Source organism: Talpa europaea (assembly GCF_964194135.1).
Source record: "Talpa europaea genome assembly, chromosome: 3".
Lineage (NCBI taxonomy): Eukaryota > Metazoa > Chordata > Mammalia > Eulipotyphla > Talpidae > Talpa > Talpa europaea.
The window spans coordinates 63,426,095-63,439,100 of NC_140069.1; positions in this window are offsets into that span (position 1 = coordinate 63,426,095).

The window sequence follows — 13,006 nt, forward strand, 5'->3', positions numbered from 1 at the left end:
AAGAACCCGGATATGGCACTTTATTAGTTATGTAATAGTGTTACTCAGGAAAGGCTAACTGCTACAACAAATAATACCCAAATCTTCCTGACTTAATAAAGAAAGATTATTTTTATTTATGTCACAGTGTAGGGAGAGTCAAGTATGTCTATGGTGAGGCTGGGCTCTTTTAGACTGTGTCATTCTTTAAGGCCTTGAAGTTTACCCCTGGATATAGCTAAGGAGGACATGGGAAAAGAGAGTGAAGAGGCCAGGTCTTGTAGTGTCCCTCTGCCCATCTTTTACCCAGAACCCAGTCACATGGTTGCACTTCATGGAGAATAGGAAAAGATATTATCCCTTTATGTGCCTAGGAAGAAAAGTGAATGGGTTGGAACCTATTGATACTTATTGTTAAAGGAATTTGGATAGGCTGCTGGCATTAAGCACCTGCTATATGTGTTAGCCTTTATATTGTATAGGTTCTATACGGTTATGAAAATAATTCATACTACTACTTGAACACCAAGTTTACAAACTTGTTAGAAAAATAAAATCAACACAGAGATCATTGTAAAATTAGACAGTAAGTGTTAATTGCTTGAAATGGGGAAATGGTATTAAAAAGTATTTTAGGAGGTGGTGGGAGAGATACAGAAGATGCTGATATGTCCAGCTGCATGTTTTTTGGGTACCTTGAATGCCACATGACCCAAAGTGACACACCAACATCCCTCCACTCTTGTTATTTGCTACAATCACCTTGAACAAGTTGCATCAAGTTCCCCAAAGCTTTATGTCCCAAAATGGAGATGTTTCTAAAATAGAGATACTGTCTCAAATGATTATGATGACAATTCATCCAAAACATTTGTATAGAGCCACTATGCATCTATTGGCTTTAGTTCTAGTTACTGGGTGTACAATATTGAAAAAATAGACCAAAAATCCTGCCTTGACGGAGCTTTAGGGTTACATCACATGCAGTAATTTATGAACTATAAAGCTCAATGCAAATGTTCACCTTCAGGTCTCCAGCAAAGCATATATGGTTTGTGTGTGACACTGCCAGGTTACTGTCCTATCAGGTTGCTGGGAGAATCATAAGCCATCTGTGCATAAACAAATGGCTGCCCCACACTGAGGCAGTGGAACATGTCACCATGTGGTTGCTATGGTGAAAGCTGCTGAGAGCAAACCAAGTGTGCAACTCAGAGCATTGGCTCTTGTGACTTTTGTTTCGAGCTTTGTATTTAGAACAACTGCAGCTTGTCTTCAGTGATAGTATATTTTATAAAATATATTTTTATTGAAGTAACAGTGGTTTATAACATTGTATGCTTTAGGAATATAGCATTGTAATTATACCTCTGTAATCCTGATATCATGATTCCCACCAAAAGTCTAGTTTCCATTCATCACGTACAATTGACCTTCTTTGCCTCTTTTACTTAGTCCCCAAGACTTTTTCACTCTGGTAGCCACCAACCTGTTTTTTTGTAAGTTGGTAGTGTGTGTATGTTCTATTTTGTTTGTTCACTTGTTTTTTTTTCTTTATATTCCACATGAATGAAATCATACAGTTTTTGTCTTTTTTCTAGCTTATTTACTAGTCATCTACATTGTTGAACAAGTCATTCAGAGAACATGAAAACACGGATGCAAAAGTTAATGTACCCCTATGTTCATTGCAACATTATTTACAATAGCTGAGATCTGGAAACAACCCAAATGCCCAAAGATAGATGAGTGAATGAAGATGCAGTATATACACAGTGGAATGCCACTCAGCTATTGCATCTTAATATATGCCCTCTTCCTCCTAATTGTCAGACATGAGGCTCCAATTGTGCCAGCTTTTGCTACTTTGGAGAGTAATGGCTTCACTCAGATGCCACATCCATGACCATCTGGATGCAATGAAACCCTCCAAATTCAATCCAATCTAAAAACCCCAAACTAAGATAAAACCCAAAACTTATCTGGATGTTCTTGTGTGTTATAGAGGAAGACAAACAGAAATTTCACTTTATTTACAGAGATGTCATATCTTCTCATTTAGAGGTTAGGTTCTAAAATCTGCACATAATGTTAGCTAAAATCTCATGTCAGCAAGATTGCCCTTGAAAGTTCCTGAGGAAGGAGCCATGATGAGAATGGATTTTATCTTTCAGGTGACTCAAACTTGTGGATTTTTCTCTTTCTTTCAGTTGAGCATGTGATGGAATTATTTCTTGTTTAAAGAGGATTTTGATAGAAATAAAATGTCTTCAAGTAGTAGAATCACAGTCAAGAAACTTAGGCTCTAAGAAATATCTGGAAAATGAGACCCCCAGAGAAGGATCCCAAGTACAGGTGGGGTTCTCTTCCATCCACTTAAGGGTCTCTGGGTCTGGGGCAAGTTTTATGTTTTTGGGTGAAACAGGTGCCCTCTTCTTGGCACTGTCTATATATTTTCCTTTTCTGCAGGGTGTGTAGTTGAATTAGTATTAAGTCCAATGGACATGTAGCGCAGTGTTCACTGCTGCCCCCTCCGTTTCCACCTTCTTGGAAGCTTTAGAGTCTTACTGTTTTGCTCCCATGGCCCTTTCGGAGTTTAGTCTAACTTCATCTGATGGAATAGGGGTGGAGATATAAGTGAAGATGCCCAAATAACAGAAATGTCTGATTTTCCTAAGAAAACAATAGACAGAATGCAGAATATTAATTGGAAGGATAAGAGACTATTGTGTGAGATTTGGGGGGAGATTCTTGTGAGGATTTTTGGGGTATTTCGCTCTGTGTCTTTGCAGTGTGAATGCCGCTTTGATATCTATAGCGGATAACAGATAATCTTTTCCTCCAGCGTTAACTGCCCTCCATGCAGTGCCCTACTGGTGGGCGCCGTGTACTCCCCTGCTGTATTGATATCGGGGCACTATTTTGTGCAATAAACTAAAGAGTAAAAATGCTGTATGTTGTTTCAGGGAGGAAGCTGTGAGAGGTTATATGTGTTGGAACATAGTCTTTCTTGTCTCTTTGCAAGGCCATCGTATCAGCTCATGTTTTGGGGTGAAGGTGACATACAGTAAAGCAAATGGACTTAGGGAGCACATTCAGCATGGGTCAGCAGACATGTTCCCTGCAAGCACTGAAGTTTGAAGGCAATTTGTTAGCTCTGTGTGGCTTGATCTGAGCAGGCTGATACAAAATCTCTTCAACAGACTTCAGTAAACCTTTAAATTACACCTCAGGTCTGTTTTAGATGTCAGACAGATATTTCTTTTAAATGTGACTGGTAGTGAGCAGACAAAAATTGTGTCAGTTTTGCTCACGTTATTGTCATATAGAAAACAAATGAGAACCTGGGAGAGACTTTATTTGAAAGCATTATTAAGAGGTAGAATAAAGGGACAATAGGTGAGAGGAACTGAACAAGGCTAAAAAGGGCCAGGCATGGAGATGGGGGTTCAAAGGTGGGTAATAAGGGACTGAAGCTCAGAGAAAGTTTTCTCTCTTAGCGGCCAGACTATTCTCACAATGGGTGGACTGCTGGTTCAGGCTGAGGATGAGACAAAATTCAGGGGTTTGCGGGAGAGTATCTTTTATTTCTTCTGGGGCAAGTAAGACATGTTGTCAAAAGAATTTCCAGAGTTTTGTTTTTTTCTCAGCTATCATCCTTCTAGCTCTTTCCCCCTTACTCTCTCCCTACTCCCTTCCTTTAACCTCAGAGCCCTTGCTGTGTTCGTTAATGTTCATTGTTTTTTGCTAAGAAATTCACTTTGTCTAATTGTCTGCTATGTAAATGCCCAATATTTGTTTTTGTCATTCTGATTTGCTTCATTGCACATAATTCTCTGCATTTTGCTGTAAATGGCTGCATTTTTTCTTTCCTTATGGCTAAACAACTTTCCATGGTATGGATATACCATATGTTCTTTTTTTTGATTTTTTATAGAGGCATGTTTTATTTATTTTATTTGTTTGTTTGTTTTGTTTATACATGCACTGGGTACAGTCAGAAGCGCGGGAGGGTGAGAGAATTCACCAGAGCCAGAGCGGGGAGCAGAGCAGGCAGAAGGACCGAAGTACACTGCTGAGGGGAGCAGCGGGCGGCAGGAGAGGTCTGCGCGCCATGTGGGACCCTCCTCTGGTGGCCGGGGAGCAGCCGGGGATCGAACCGGCGCCGCAGAGGCCGCGGGCAGCTTCGCAACCCAGCGCTCAACCGCTGCGCCACAGGGGAGGCCCATGGATATACCATATGTTCTTGACCCAACTGTATACTGATAGGCATTTAAACTGTTTCCATGATCCTAGCTCTTGTAAATAGTGCTACAACAAATATCATAGAACATACGATTTTTTGAACTGATGGTTTCAAGTTCTTTGAATAGGTGCCAAAGAGTGGGACTGCTAGGTCATAAAATAATTCCATTTTCAACTTTTTAAGATGTATCTAGGTCACTTTCCATAATGGCTATTCTAGTTTACATTCCCACCAACAGTGTTACAGGGTTTCTTTTTTCCACATCCTCTCCAGCAATTGTTGTGGAATCTTTTAAATATGTGCCATTCTCACAGATGTGAGATGGTTTTGTAACAGGGTGGTCTCCAGGAAAAGGAGAATTTCCAGGTTCCCTGCCCCACCCAAGGAAGGGTGGAGCTGAGCAGGGAGGAGAAGTTGGAGAGGAGACTGGGGAAGGAAGAAGGATGAAGAGCAAGGAAGGAGGAGACCTGAAGAGGCACATAAAGCAAAGAGAAATGTGGAAAAGCTGTGCTTGCTTCTTGGTCCTAGACTGGTTGAAACAGATGTGGGTGAGAGACCTATGGGGAGGTTAATGATGGCAGCTTTTGTTTTGATTTTGCTTTTGATTTTTTTTTAAAGATTTATTTATTTTTATACAAGAGCTGGGCTACAGGCCAGAGGCGTGGGAGGAAGAAAGGATTCACCAGAAACAGAGCAGGGAGCAGAACAGGCAGATGGACAAAAACACTGCTGAGGGGAGCAGCAGGTGAGACAGGAGAGGTCTGCTGCGCCATGTGGGAATCTCCCTGGCCGGCCTGGAATTGAACTTGCTCTGCAAAGGCTGAGGACAGCTCACAGCACTGTGCTCAACCCACTGTGCCATCGGGGAGGCCCTGATTTTGCTTCTTCTGTCCAAGATGTGCTGGCCCCATCTGACCCTTTTCTATTGTTCCCTACCAGAAGGAGCCTTAGACTTGTCACAGGTTTTCTGGTCTCAGTGGCCTGGCTTTGAGCCAACCCTCTTTGGCTGGGCATTTACCCATGAGAGGATGGGTAACTTCCGGTGATTGGTTTGGAACCTATATTCTTTGTCTTTTCTTTGTTGCACACTAACAATTGTATTAAAGCTCCTTTTCATTAAAGGTCTTATGCACTAGAGTATGTTTTGTCTGATGCAGTGGATGGCAGAGTCTATTTAGAGTGGGCAGGTTTGAGAGTTTTGGGATGCCACTCTCCCTGCCCTGTAGCAGTATCTCATGGTGGTTTCAACCAGCATTTCTCTTTTTGAAAACCATGATGAAAATATTTTCATATGGCTATCTGTTGACCTTCTGGATCTCATTTTTGGTGAATTAGCTCTTTACATCTGCTGCTCACTTATTAATTGGGTTGTTTATTTTTCTATTGCTGAATAGTATGAATTTTTTGCTTATCTTGGATATTAACCTTGACAGTTATATGTTGTGTGAAATATTTCCTCCTACTTAGTTGGAGGAGGATTCTTTGAATTAAGGTATTTCTCACACAAAGAGTCTGGGTAGAGAATGTGTTTCTTGTTTTCTACCAGCAAAGGATTCAAGCAAATTTCAACATTATCATTAAAATATTTCTAGGGCTGAAAGGATTTTTGAGTATAGTTTAATTCTTTCATTTTGCAAGTAAAAAACCAGCTCTGGAAAGATATTTCTACCAAATATATATCATGTTTAAGGACAAAGAAAAGAATATGCAGGAGGCTCCTCTACTTAGTACTATTCTAAATGTCATATACATGAAAACAAAGTAACTGTGAGATTCAAATGAGCTAATTTTGAAGATTCTTTGGAAAGTTAGAAGAAGATGTTAAAATGAGTGCATTGTATTTAAAATGGACATTCATTCTTCATCGTGACATCCAATCTCCTTGTACTGCTTCCTTGTTCTTCCAGAGCACTTATGTTCTAAATCCTTTACTTGTGTTGATTTACTGCTTCTTTCTCTACACTAATATACAAGCTCAATGAGAAAAGGGATTTTCAGTTTTCTTTTTTGTTGACTAACCTATCTTTAAGGCGAGGATGGTTCTTGGAGGTAAAGTATTCAATAAGTATTTGTTGAATATTCAATAAACCCGGGAATTCTTGAGCAAAAGAAATCTCTTTTTCAATATCAGCTATTTAGTAGGTGCATATATTCAATCATCCAATAAAGTTTATGGGCAGCCTTTGGTGTTAAAGCCAATCTTTTGACATCTTGCAACCAAATGGTCCTGCTGGAGTTCTGGTGAGGAAACACAGTAGCAGATAGTAATCCACAAACAAGCAAAATCCTGGAGAGTGACACAACACTGCAGAGTTAAGGAGGGTGTGGCCACTTAGATTGGGGAGTCAGGGTAGATGTTACTGGTGGTAACCTTTAAGTTGATATTGAAAAGACTAGAAGGCAAGTGTGTAAACCAGCAAGAAATGTGCTCCAATGGACAGATCAGTAGAATTATGTTTTCTTGTGATTTGCATTTGCATAATATTTTGATTATTTCTAAGTGATTTTTCATCACCATGGATCATCTCTAAGGGTTAGGTGTTTGTTAAAACAGTGTCTATCTTACTAGAAAGGACTCTAAATTGCCTCTAGTCAATAATACCATATTTTCTGTGTATCTGAGTAGATAATAAGAAAGCTAATCTTTTTTTTTTAAATTCTCATGAATAACAATGGATTACAGTGAATTGATAAAGTCAAATCTTAGATCTATCTATCTATCATCTATCTATCTATCTATCTATCTATCTATCTATCTATCTATCTATCGATCTATCATCTATCAATATTCTACCTTGTCTCTTCAGGATTATGGTTAGAAAAACATTATCCATGATCTATACTTACTGTGATGTTGGAGAGCATAATTTGGTCAGATCTCATGGATTTAAAATAAATCTAGCTTAATGATGATATTGCTGTAAATTTTAAGTATAGAAAAGAGAAAGAAAAGGAGACTCGAAGTTCATTTTAATAAAAATGTCAGGAAAAGGTTAAATCAGTTGATACATAAATGAGACATTCACTAAAAAATTATTCAAATGTTCAAAGAAACTTCAAGATATTAATGATGTTCATTTTAATTCTTTTTGTTCAGTGTTAACTTAGAACAAAGCAACAGTTTTGAAAAAGCTATACTTTAGCTTTTGTCTGCATATTTGCCATTTTCAGACATTTGATCAAGCATTTATAAACTGAAGATATACTAATGTAGTGAAACATGATTCATGCAGATTCCTGAGTAGCCACTGATGGGTCTGTTAATCCAGTATTATTTGGGTGTCTACCTTTTGCCATATTCTAAGGGTTGGGGATACAGATATAAAGGCTACCCCCTTCCCTTGGTAAGCTCACAGTTCTAGGTCAGCAAAAACATAAAACATGTTAAGTGCTATGCTGTCATCAAAAATTAATCTAGAATTATGTTTACACACTATACAAAGTGATGTTAAATACATGATCCTATGAAAATTTCAAAATAGTGCTTTGAGGTAAACATCATGTTCCACACTTGTTTGATGAGCATCAGGGTTTCACCTCGAGTAGCAGCTTAAAGTCTCAGACAGCTTTGTCCTAATGCTGGGCTAACCCAGAAAGAAAATGAACTGGTAATATATCAAGACTTGTAACTATGTTAGTGAAAACAGAAAGGATTTGGGGAACTACTATAAGTAGTAAAACTTTTAATTTTTCATGAACTTAATTATTGTTTTATTTATAATGAAAGAAGTGCCTGTGGCTTTGAGAGGATATTCCATCTTCTCGCTCTCCTTTTCCCCACATATTTTTTAAAAGATTTATTTATTTATTTATACAAGCACTGGGTACAGTCATAAGCGCGGGAAGGTGAGAGAATTCACCAGAGACAGAGCAGGGAACAGAATAGGCAGACTGACGAAGTACACTGCTGAGGGGAGCAGCGGGCATGGCAGGAGAGGTCTGTGCGCCATTTGTAACCCTCACCCGGTGGCCGGGGATCAAACTGGTGCTGCAGAGGCTGCAGGCAGCTTTGCAACCCAGCGCTCAACCCCTGTGCCACCAGGGGAGGCCCTCCCCATATTTTTGCACACTTAAGGCTTCTGTGGATTTTTGATGGCATTTATGGTACTTTCCACTCTAAAGAGTCAAAAAAATCAAGAAACGAAAACAAAAACCCAGAACTGGGGAATTTATAGGCTCCTGTTTCCTGTTTTCTGTTTTGCTGATCCTGAAAACCTTAAATGAACAGGTTATATTTTTCAGATGATACCATTTCAGAAGATGTGCTTGTTTTCATAACAGTATTTTCTAGCTGAAATGAAATAAGTATTGAGGAGTTAAAGGCTTTTAAAAATATTTTTGGTTACATGAGATTAAATACAATGGCTATGCACACAGCTTGAAGGATTCCATGAGTAAATATACACTTGCCAGACACATATGAAGGTTGAAGGTTTCCTTTACACAGACTCATCTGAAAGTTTACATTTGATTTCTCCTTACGCTCTGAGACCTATTTTGTTACTTGAAGTTAACTTTCAAAACCCAGATCTTTTAACGATGTCTTACAGTTTTCAGTGTACAGGTCGTTCATCTCCTTTGTTAATTTTGCTCCTAGGTATTGGATTCTTTTTGCTGTGCTTGTTTTCTTATTTTCCGCTTCTTCTAGTTCATTGTTTGTGTATAGAAACACAACAATGGATTTGGTAATTTACCACTTCCCTATATGATTTTATTGTTTCCAACAGTGTTTTAGCATAGCCTTTTAGGGTTTTTGTGTATGTAATTTTTTTCCTTTTTTTTTTTTCTTTTTTAAAGATTTATTTATTTATTTATGCAAGTACTGGGTACAGTCAGAGGCGCAGGAGGGCGAGAGAATTCACCAGAGCCAGAACGGAGAGTAGAACAGGCAGAGTGATGAAGTACACTGCTGAGGGAAGCAGCAGGCGGCAGGAGAGGTCTGCGCACCATGTGGGACCCTCACCCAGTGGCCGGGGATCCAACGGGTGCTGCAGAGGCTGCGGACACCTTTACAACCCAGCGCTCAACTGCTGCGCCACCGGGGAGGCCCTTTTGTGTATATTATTATGTCATCTGCACATAGTGGTAGCTTGATTTCTTCCCTTCCAATTGATAACAATTTTTATTTCCTTTTCTTGCCCAGAGTGGACATTCTTGTCTTGAACCTTAGAGAAAAACTTTCAGTTTTTCACCATTAAGTATGATGTTAGCCAGGGGTTTGTCATACAGAAACTTTTACACATGAAGTTACCTTCCTTCTATAACCATTTTTTCAGATGTTATCATTAATGGATGTCAGATGCTTTTACTGCATCTGTTGAAATAACCCTATGCTTTTTATCTTTTTTTGGTTGATGTGGTGTATCACATTAATTGACTTTCATATTTATATTCATCCTTGCATATTTAAATTAAATCTCACTTGATCAAGGTTTATGATTCTTATAATGTTGAATGTAGTTGGTTAAGATTTATTTGAGGGTTTTGCATTTATTTTCATCAGAGATATTGGTACAAAGCTCTCTTTTCCTATGTTTTTGTGTGGTTTTGTTATGAAGGTAATGTTAGCCTCATAAAATGTGTTTATAACTATTACCTCTTCAATTTTCTAGAATAGTGTAAGAAACATAGGTATTATTTCTCTAAAAGTTTGGTAGAATTTACTGGTGAAACTTTCTGGTCCAGATTTAATCCTATTACCTGTGATGATTTATGGTATAAGTTTCCCTTTTACTTTTCAACCAAAGTTCTTACCTTGAAAGGAGAGGTCTTTTCAGCTGAGTGCCTGCTTTTTTTTTTTTTTCCAGTTGAATTTCTCTTTCTCCATGTAGAGTCTACTCTTTCTGGTTCACAGAGTTGTCAGGCCATGTTGGTCACTGGTGTGTCAACATGCCCATCTCCACACAGGTGTCACTCTTCCTCACAAGGCAAGTCCTCTTCATAATCTTAGGTTCCTGAATGTCCTATTGGGGGAGTGAGGGGTGCTGTTCCTGGAAGACTGAAGTCAGTCAGCATTTGACAAGGTGAGACGTGGTTTCTTCACCTCCTGAAAATGTTTTAGACTGGAATGTTGGCATTCAGCCAGGACCAGCAATGAAGTCCTCACCTGGCAACTTGTCAGTAATTTTAGCCTCTTGAACCCTACCCTGGACTTACTGATAAGAAACTCTGGGGTTGTCGAGCTGCTCTGTATGAACACAGGCTGGCTCTCTTGGGTCCCACCTTACTTTGCGAAGTAGAATGCACCTTTCAGCAAGCTCACTGGTGAGTCCTGTGCACATTACAGTTTGAAACCAGCTTTTGATTGTATATACGGTATTCCCTCCTGATTCAAGGAGGGTTTGTTCCAAGATGCCAGTGAATGCCTGAAACAAGGGATAGGATTTACACACACACACACACACACACACAAACACATTATTTACTGTGCCTAATTTGTAAATCAAATTATCATAAGTATATATGATGAAGATGGTAGGGTATGTGCACTTACCTAAAAGATTAATACCAATAGCTAATAATAAGGTAGAACAAGTACAAAAATACACTGTAATAAAAGATGTGAATGTAGACTCTCTCAAAATAACTTAGTAAAGGTAACATTTTCAATTAGATAACTTGAAATCAGTAAAACAAAACAATGACTAAGGGGTGGAGGCTACTGTATTCCATTCATACTTACAAATCTGTCTACATACTTGGGGGTGACGGTAAACAAGAGACTAAGTCCTACTTTTTCATGGCGCTTTCAGTCTAAGTGAATGATTGAGTGGGTGGGGGAGTTGAGTAGCATTTGAAAGAAACCTGAGGGCAGAAGCCAGCCTACGTACACCTGGAAGAGCCATCTCCCTTGGCAGCGGTACCAAGGTCCCTGGGCCACTGCAGGGTTTCTGACTCAGCAGGTCTGTGTGGGACCTAAGCACTTGGCATTCCCAACAAGCTCGTGGGAGTTACTGATGCCACTGGTTGGGGACATACTATGGAAACTCTTGGTACAGAGTGGATATTCTGGACTGAAATCTCTTGTGTGTGTTGAGATTGTGGGTTTTGGGATGTGGAGACATGCCCATGGATTTTTTTCTTTTTGGGAAAAAAAGAAGGTATCAGTAGGGTACAGCAGGAAGAGTTTATGATCTGTCTTGCACTTTGGTTTTCTGTGGGGGTTTGTAGGCAGAGGTAAGTGCAGGGATGGCTAGGAGGCCAATCAGTGACCCTGTAAGAGGATGGCAGCCTGGCCCTGGGTGATAGGCGTGGAGAACTGGAGAAAAGTAGATAGATTTGTGATGTGACATGGGGAGGAGCTGACAGTGACTTCCGGAAGACTGGAGTGGGGATACATAGCAATGGGGTACAGGATGGTGTTATTTACTAGAATGGCAAAACTAGGATAGGAACAGAATATGTCCTGGTTGACTATGAAGATTAAAAATCCTAGTGGGAATATAAATTTGGCTTTGGGTATGTCAGTCTGATACTTGGGTAGTCAAGGTTGAGCACATCATTTTGGGAATCATCAATGAAAAGGAACATTTGATTGAAATCACCAAACTGCAGCAGTGTCATCGCCATTGAAAGGGGAAGTTCCAGGTTTCCTAAACCACCTGAGGAAGGGTAGAGCTGACCAGCAAGGGGAAACTAAAAAAGATTTGGGAAAGAAGGTTAAAGGGGAGAAGATGAAAGAAGAACTGGGGAAGGCACATGAAGCAGAGACATGTGAAGCTATTGCACTTGCTTCTTGGCCTTGAACTGCACCAGGGACTTGGGGGACATAAAAGGTGACATTTGGAAAAGATATGAGTGAGAGACATGGGGAAGCTGAATGACAGCCTTTATATTGTCTTGTATTTTGAGTTTCCTTCCAGACTTGTCTGGCCTCTTCTTTCCTATGGGTCCCCACCAAGAGGTGACTTAGACTTGTGACAAGCTTTTGGGCCTCAGTGGTCCTGTTTTGGGTCAACCCTGTTTGACTGGGCATTTACCCATGAAGGGATAGATAGCTTTGGGTGCTTCATTTGGAAACTAGATTCTTTATCTCTTCTTTCCATCGCACACTAATTCTATTAATGTTCTTTTCTTTATTTAATATTTATTTTTTAAATATATTTTTTTGTTTTTTTACATCATTGTTCATTTTTAAACAATATTTGCTTCCCCCTACCCCCTCAGATGTAGTCCCCGTAGAGTTTCCTTCACCAATGCACCCGTGCACCATCACCTCAGCCCCCTGTGCTCCTCCCATTGACATTTTTATGCACTTAGTGTATGTTTTTTTCTTAATGTGGAAGAAGTAGAACCCATTTATCAATAGAGCAGGCAGGTTTGGGGATCAAGGGTGCTCCTCAGTCTGCCTCTAACAAAATTGGTTTGTAAATCCAAGGGGCTATTATTCCAAAACCTTCCAGAGCCCTCCCAGGCTCTGGCTGCTTCCTCATGAAGTATTACTTTGATGAGGTCTTGGGTTCAGAGTATTAGCAGGGAAACTGAGGGGTACTCTGGAACCCACAAACCTGCCTGCCCTAAATGGGTTCTGTTATCTGCTGCATAAAAGCAAACATACTCTGAGTGCAAACCTTTAATAGGAAAGAATTTTACTTCATTTTAATTAATTAATTTGTATATATTTTACATCATTGTTCATTTTTTTAAAAGATTTTTTTTTTTTTTATACAAGAACCAGGGTATAGGCTAGATGTGCGGGAGGGTGAGAGGATTCACCTAGACAGAGCGGGGAACAGAAGAGGCAGACTGAAGAAACACACTGCTGAGGGGAGCAATGGGTGA